A 7,586-nucleotide genomic window follows, 5' to 3' on the forward strand; every position below is an offset into this window, starting at 1 on the left:
TGTGGTCTCTCCTTTACTTCTTGTAATTTATTTCCTGCACATGTATATTATTTACATCATTAAAACAGGATCTAATAACAGTGACCTGATGGATTTATCTCCAAGGCTTGATGGTGTTGAAGTGGTGCCTGCACATAATGTTGGTTTAACTTCGGACCAAGAAGGTGGAACTTCTTCAAACTCATCTGGGAGATTTGTGGTGAACACGCCAACTCCCCTGATTGGTAATTTATCTCCAGGGCTGTATGATGTTGGAGTGGTGGATGGGACACCACCAAGCCAGCAGGGGAAATGGTTGCATCTAATGATATTGCACCTTAATCTTTTTGTTGTGCATGGTACAATCTTTTTGTGGTACTTGCAGTTTCGCGCAATTTGTTTTCCATCTTGAATTTATTATCCTTGCAGTTGTACAATAAAAAGAAAAATAAACATTTATTTTATAGCATAAAAAAAATCTCAAAGGTTGTTGATACGTGTGAGAATTTTTGCTGTGCCCATATTTTCGTAAGGAGTTGTGTTGTACTTCTTAAGATGAAAAAGTAAAATAACAGTAAATACGTTATAGAATACTGAAAATACCCTTGTGTGAGGTAGGCATGTGACCGGAAGCTCCTTAAACAACCGCTTTTATATAAGTAAATAGAATATGAAGCCGTCATCCCAAACCCTAATTTCATTTACTCTAAAGCTACTGAAAAAACCCTAAGTTCCTCTAATGTCTCTCTCAAAACCTACCGACTCCAAACTTATAGGGTCCAAATATTTGTCTTGCAATCAATTTTTCAAGTCTAAAAACTGTAAAGGATGCCCTTTTGGAGATTATTTTGATGAATCAAACTTGGATGACCTCCAACATTTGATTGATTATTTTGGAGGTTTATTGATTATTCAGGCTAATTTTTTACGACTTCAATTTTATGAGGACATGATGCTTTTTTTTTTCAAGAATCATTTGAAGGAGGCATTTGTTTGTGAAGAAAATCCGGATGGTGGATGTGGGGCCTATATAGCTTCTCTTGAAAGGTATATAATTGTGACATGTCTTTTTTATTTTATTGTTTCTGGTTTAAGTATTGTTACCTAAAAATTTTATGGGGCTAAATTGTTTTTGTAGGTAACTGGAAGAACTAAAAATTACAACTTAGAGCACTATTTCTTCTCTGGTTTCTGATCCGTTTTTGGGTCACCATAAGGTAAAAATTTGTGTCATCGATAAGAGTCATAGATGAATGTTTTTAATTTTTTTTTATTATCTTAGCTCTCTTACTTGAGTTTGTTTCTCTTTGTCCTTTTTTTTGAGTTAGTGCAAAAAATAGGTTTGTGTTGTTGAATGTTATTTTTGGGCCTCGAACATTTAATAAGGTTTACCTTGTTGTTTAGTCTTTCGTATTGTGAATGAACGTGTTTTGTTGGTTGATGTGTTTTGCAACAATTGCATATATATCTTTGCTAATATTTTTTTTGGTTTCGTTATGTTTGTATGGTATGTTCTTCAAGCCTTCTTTATTAGATCTCAACATTTATGAATATGTTGCAACTTTTTCCTTTTTCAGCTTTCACATTATTATTAGAGGCTGACATTCATGGCATTAAGGATTGTGTGTTTTACACTATATGTAAAATATATAATGGTATGGTTACCGTTCGAGAGTCGAAAAGCTTTAGGTGTCCTCACTGCATTGGGCAAGATTATACTACAGTTAGGTATGTATAAAGTACATTTGTGGTCTCTGATTTTTGTGGTTAGATTATTTGTATTTTAAGTTCCCATTTTATTGATTGCAGATGCTCTTTGACATTTGAAGTAGTTGATGCTAGCAAGCAAATGATATTATTAACTGCTTTTGGCCAACAAGTTGGGAGAATCTTTATGTATCTCGCTGAGGATATTTTTCCTCATATTTCGAGTCTCTATGTAGAAGTAAGAATTGACTAATTATTTTGTCTGTGTATAATGTGTTAATAGTAGACTAAGGTTAGTTTACTTTTGTTGTAGAGTGTTGTTGAGTCTGTTCTTCCAAGCTAATTGGTTCGAATGTTGGGCAACTTTATTTTTCGTGTTAACCAATTCTGATTCCCAATGGAGATGATGTTACCCAATTTGTACGGGTTGTTGAAGCCCGCCAAATGACCATGGTGGTTCACTTCCTGCCCATCATAAAGCTGAAGCCGAATAATCTGAATCGGTAAAGATTTTACCTGTTCAAGCTCCGCACAATGATGATTTAACTTTGGGCCAAGAAGGTGGAACTTCTTCCAACTTATCTTCGAACATGCCAAAGTGACCAGATAGATTTATCGCCAAGGCTTGATGGTGTTGAAGTGGTGCCTGTACACAATGCTGATTTAGCTTCGGACCAAGAAGGTGGAACTTCTTCCAACTCATCTGGGAGCCTTGTGGATAACACGCCAACTCCCCTGATTGGCAATTTATCTCTAGGGCTTGATGGTGTTAGAGTGGTGGCTGGGACACCTCCAAGCCAGCAGGGGAAAATGGTTGTATCTAATGATATTTCACCCTAATCTTTTTGTAGTTCATGGTGCAATCTTTTGTGGTACTTGCAGCTCCACGCAATTTGTTTTGCATCTTGAATTTATTCTCCTCGCAGTTATACAGCAAAGAGAAAAATAAATATTTATTTTATTAAATAAAAAAATTCTCAAAGTCTGTTGATACGTGTGAGAATTTTAGCTGGGCCCATATTTTCCTATGGTGTTTTGTTGTATTTCTTAAGATGGGAAAAGTAAAATAAGAGTAAATACTCTACAGAATACTGAAAATAAACTTGTGTGAAGTAGGCATGTGATCGGAAGTTCCTTAAAATACCGCTTTTATACAAGTAGATAGAATATGAAACCCTCATCCTAAACCCTAATTTCATTTACTCTAAAACTGCTGAAAAACCCTAAGCTCCTCTAATGTCTTATCTCAAAACCTACCGTCCAAACTTACAGGTGCAAATGTTTGCCTTCCAATAAATTTTTCAAGTCTAAAAACTGTAAAGGATGCCCTTTTGGAGATTATTTTGATGAATCAAACTTGGATGCCCTCAAACGTTTGATTGATTATTTTGGAGGAGCATTGATTATTCAGGCTAATTTTCAACGACTCCAATCTCATGAGGACATGATGCTTTTTATCGAGAATCATTTGAAGGAGGCATCTGTTTGTGAAGAAAAATCGGACGGTGGATGTGGGGCCTATATAGCCTCTCTTGAAAGGTATATAAATGTGACCTGCTTTTTTATTTAATTATTTATGGTTAAGCATTTTTACCTAGAAAGTTTGCGGTGGTGAATTTTTCTTGTATGTAATTTGAAGAACTAAAAATTACAACTAAGAGCACTATTTCCTCTTATATTTCTGAACCATTTTTGGGTCACCATGATGTAAAAATTCGTATCAAGGATAAGTGTAATAGGTTAATGCTTTTAAATTTTTTGTTATAATCTTAGCTTTTTTGCTTGAGTTTGTTGCTTTCTGTCTGATGTCTTTTTTCTTGAGTTAGTGCAAAAAATAAGTTTGTGTTGTTGAATATTTTTTTGGGCCTACATCATTTAATAAGGTTTATTTTGTTGTTTAGTCTTTAGTATTGTGCATGAATGTAATTTGTTGGTTGATGTCTTTTGCAACAATTGCATATGTGTCTTTGCTAATGTTTTTTTGATTTCGTTATGTTTGTATGGTGTGTTCTTCAAGCCTTCTTTCTTAGATCTCAACATTTATGAATATGCTGTTGTTTTTTCCTTGTTCAGCGTATCACATTCTTGCTAGAGGCTGACATATATAGCATTAAAGATTGTGTGTTTTACGTTACATGTAAAACATGTAATGGTACGGTTACCGTTCGAGAGTCAAAGAGCTTTAGGTGTCCTCTCGGTATTGAAAAAGATTATGCTAAAGTTAAGTATGTATAAATACATATTTTTGGTCTCTTTTTTTGTGGTTAGATTGGTGGCATTTTACGTTCCCATTTTATTGATTGTAGATGCTCTTTGACTTTTGAAGTAGTTGATGCTAGCAATGAAATGGTATTATTAACTTTTTTTGACCAACAAATTGGGATAATCTTTAAGTAATCCGTTGAGGATGTTTTCGCTCATATTTTGAGTCTCTATACAGAAGTAAGAATCGAATAATTATTTTGTCTGAGTGTAATGAGTTAATAGTAGACAAAGGTTAGTTACTTTTGTTGTACAATGTTGCTGAGTCTGTTCTTCCAAGCTAATTGGTTCCAATGTCGGGCGGCTTTGTTTTTCGTGTTCAATCAATTTTGATTTCCAATGGAGATGATGTTATCTAATTTATACGGGTTGATGAAGCCATGCCAAATGACCATGGTGATTCACTTCCAGTCCATCATGAAGTTGTAGCCAAATCATCTGAGTCGGTAAAGAATTTACCTGCTCAAGCTCCACACAATGATGGTTTAGTTTTGGGCCAAGAAGGTGGAACTTCTTCCAACTCATGTCCGAACACGCCACAATGACCTGATGAATTTATCTCTAAGGCTTGATGGTGTTGAAGTGGTGCCTGCACACAATGTTGGTTTAGCTTCGGACCAAGAAGAAGGAACTTCTTCCAACTCATGTGGGAGCTTTGTGGCAAACACGCCACCTTCCCTGATTGGTAATTTATCTCCCGGGCTTGATGATGTGGGAGTTGTGGCTGAGACACCTACAAGCCAGCAGGGGAAAAAGGTTGTATTTAATGATATTGCACTCTAATCTTCTTGTAGTGCATGGCAGAATCTTTTTGTGGTACTTGCAGCTCCAAGCAATTTGTTTTCTATCTTGAATTTATTCTTCTTGCAATTGTACAGTAAAGAGAAAAATAAACATTTATTTTATAGCATAAAGAAAGTATTAAAGGCTGTTGTCACATGTGAGAATTCTAGTTGGGCCTATATTTTCCTAAGGAGTTGTGTTGTACTTATTAAGATGGGAAAAGTAAATAACAGTAAATACGATATAGAATAGTAAAAATACCCTTGTGTGAAGTAGGCACGTGATCGGAAGCTCCTTAAACTGCCGCTTCTATATAAGTAGATAGAATATGAAACTCTCATCCCAAACCCTAATTTTATTACTCTAAAGCTGCAGAAAAAACCCGAAGCTCGTCTAAAGCCTCTCTCAAAACCTACCCTGTCCAAACCTATAGGGTCCAAATATTTACCTTGCCATTAATTTTTCAAGTCTAAAACTGTAAAAGATACCCTTTTGGAGATTTTTTTGATGAATAAAACTTGGATGACCTCAAAAGTTTGATTGATTACTTTTGAGGAGTATTGATTATGCAGGCTAATTTTTAACAACTTCAATCTCATGAGGACATGATGCTTTTTTTTAAGAATCGTTTGAAGGAGGCATCTGTTTGTGAAGAAGACCTGGATGGTGGATGTGAGGCCTATATAGATTCTCTTGAAAGGTATATAAATGTGACATGTCTTTTTTATTTAATTATTTCTGATTTAAGTATTTGTACCTAGAAATTTTGTGGTGCTGAATTTTTCTTGTAGGCAACTTTTTTTTTTTCTTGTAGGCAACTTGAAGAACTAAAAATTAAAACTAAGAGCATTATTTCCTTTATGGTTTCTGATCCATTTTTGGGTCACCATGAGGTAAAAATTCGTGTCATGGATAAGAGTAATAGATGAATGCTTTTAAATTTTTTGTTATTATCTTAGTTTTCGTGCTTGAGTTTGTTGCTCTCTATCTGATGTCTTTTTGTTTGAGTTAGTGCAAAAAATAGGTTAGTGTTGTTGAATGTTATTTTTGGGCCTGGAACATTTAATAAGGTTTATCTTGTTGTTTATTCATTTGTATTGTGTGTGAATGTATTTTGTTGGTTGATGTTTTTTGCATAATTGCATATGTGTCTTTGTTAATATTTTTTTTGGTTTCACTATGTTTGTATGGTGTGTTCTTCAAGCCTTCTTTCTTAGATCTCAACATTTATGAAAATGTTGCTGCTTGTTCCCTGTTAAACGTGTCACATTCTTGCTAGAGGCTGACATTTATAGCATTAAGGATTGTATGTTTTACGTTACATGTAAAACATGTAATGGATGGTTACCGTTCGAGGGTCGAAGAGTTTTAGATGTCCTTACTGCATTGGGCAAGATTATGCTACAGTTAGGTATGTATAAAAACATATTAGTGGTCTCTGATTTTTTGTGGTTAGATTGGTGGTATTTTACGTTCCCGTTTTATTGAGTGCAGATGCTCTTTGACTTTTGAAGTAGTTGATGCTAGAAAGGAAGTGGTATTATTAACTCCTTTTGACCAACAAGTTGGAAAAATCTTTTAGCTAGCGTTTGGCTATATATTCCCGAATTTATTTTGAAAAATCTGATTTGGGTGAAGTTTGGGTTGAAGATGAAAATGTATTTGGACATACGTTTTCAAAACATATTTCCCAAATTTATGTAGGAAAAATATGTATATTATTAGTGTTTATAAATATTTTGACCCAAGACCAGCTATTGAGCTAGATTTGGGATTTTGCCAAAATATAGGCAAAATCTATGGCCAAACATGTGTTTGCCAAATAAAACCTAAATTTATTTTGGCAAAATCTATGGCCAAACGGGTCCTAAGTATCCCATTGAGGATGTTTTTCCTTGTATTCTGAGTCTCTATGCGGAAATAAGAATCAACTAATTGTTTTGTCTGTGTATAATGGGTAAATAGTAGGCTAAGGTTAGTTTATTTTTGTTAATGAGTGTTGTTGAGTCTGTTCTTCCAATCTAATTGGTTCCAATATTGGGCAGCTTTGTTTTACATATTCAACCAATTTCGATTCCCAATAGAGATGATGTTGCCCAATTTAAACGGGAGGTTGAAGCCGCGCCAAATGACCATGGTGGTTCACTTCCAGTCCATCATGATGTTGTAGCCGAATCATCTGAATCGGTAAAGAATTTACCCGCTCAAGCTCCACACAATGATGGTTTAGTTTAGGGCTAAGAAGGTGGAACTTCTTCCAACTTATCTCCGAATACGCCACAATGGATTTATCTCCAAAGCCTGATGGTGTTGAAGTGGTGCCTGCACACAATGCTGGTTTAACATTGGACCAAGAAGGTGGAACTTCTTTCAACTCATCTGGGAGCTTTATGGCAAACACGCCGCTTCCCCTGATTGGCAATTTATCTTCACGGCTTGATGATGTTGGAGTGGTGGCTGAGACACTTCCAAGCTAGCTGGGGAAATGCTTGTATCTGTTGATATTGCATCCTAATCTTTTTGTAGTGCATGGTAGAATCTTTTTGTGGTACTTGCACCTCCACGCAATTTATTTTCCGTCTTGAATTTATACTCCTTGCAGTTGTAGAGTAAAGAGAAAAACAAATATTTATTTTATAGCATAAAGAAAATCTCAAAGGTTGTTGATACGTGTGAGAATTTTAGATGGGCCCATATTTCCCTAAGGAGTTGTGTTGTACTTGTTAAGATGGAAAAATTAAAATAACAGTAAATACGTTATAAAATACTGAAAATACCCTTGCGTGAAGTAGACATGTGATCGGAAGCTCCTTAAACTGCCGCTTCTATATAAGAAGATAGACAAATTCCAAAAC

Source organism: Nicotiana attenuata, unplaced genomic scaffold, assembly GCF_001879085.1.
Source record: "Nicotiana attenuata strain UT unplaced genomic scaffold, NIATTr2, whole genome shotgun sequence".
NCBI lineage: Eukaryota > Viridiplantae > Streptophyta > Magnoliopsida > Solanales > Solanaceae > Nicotiana > Nicotiana attenuata.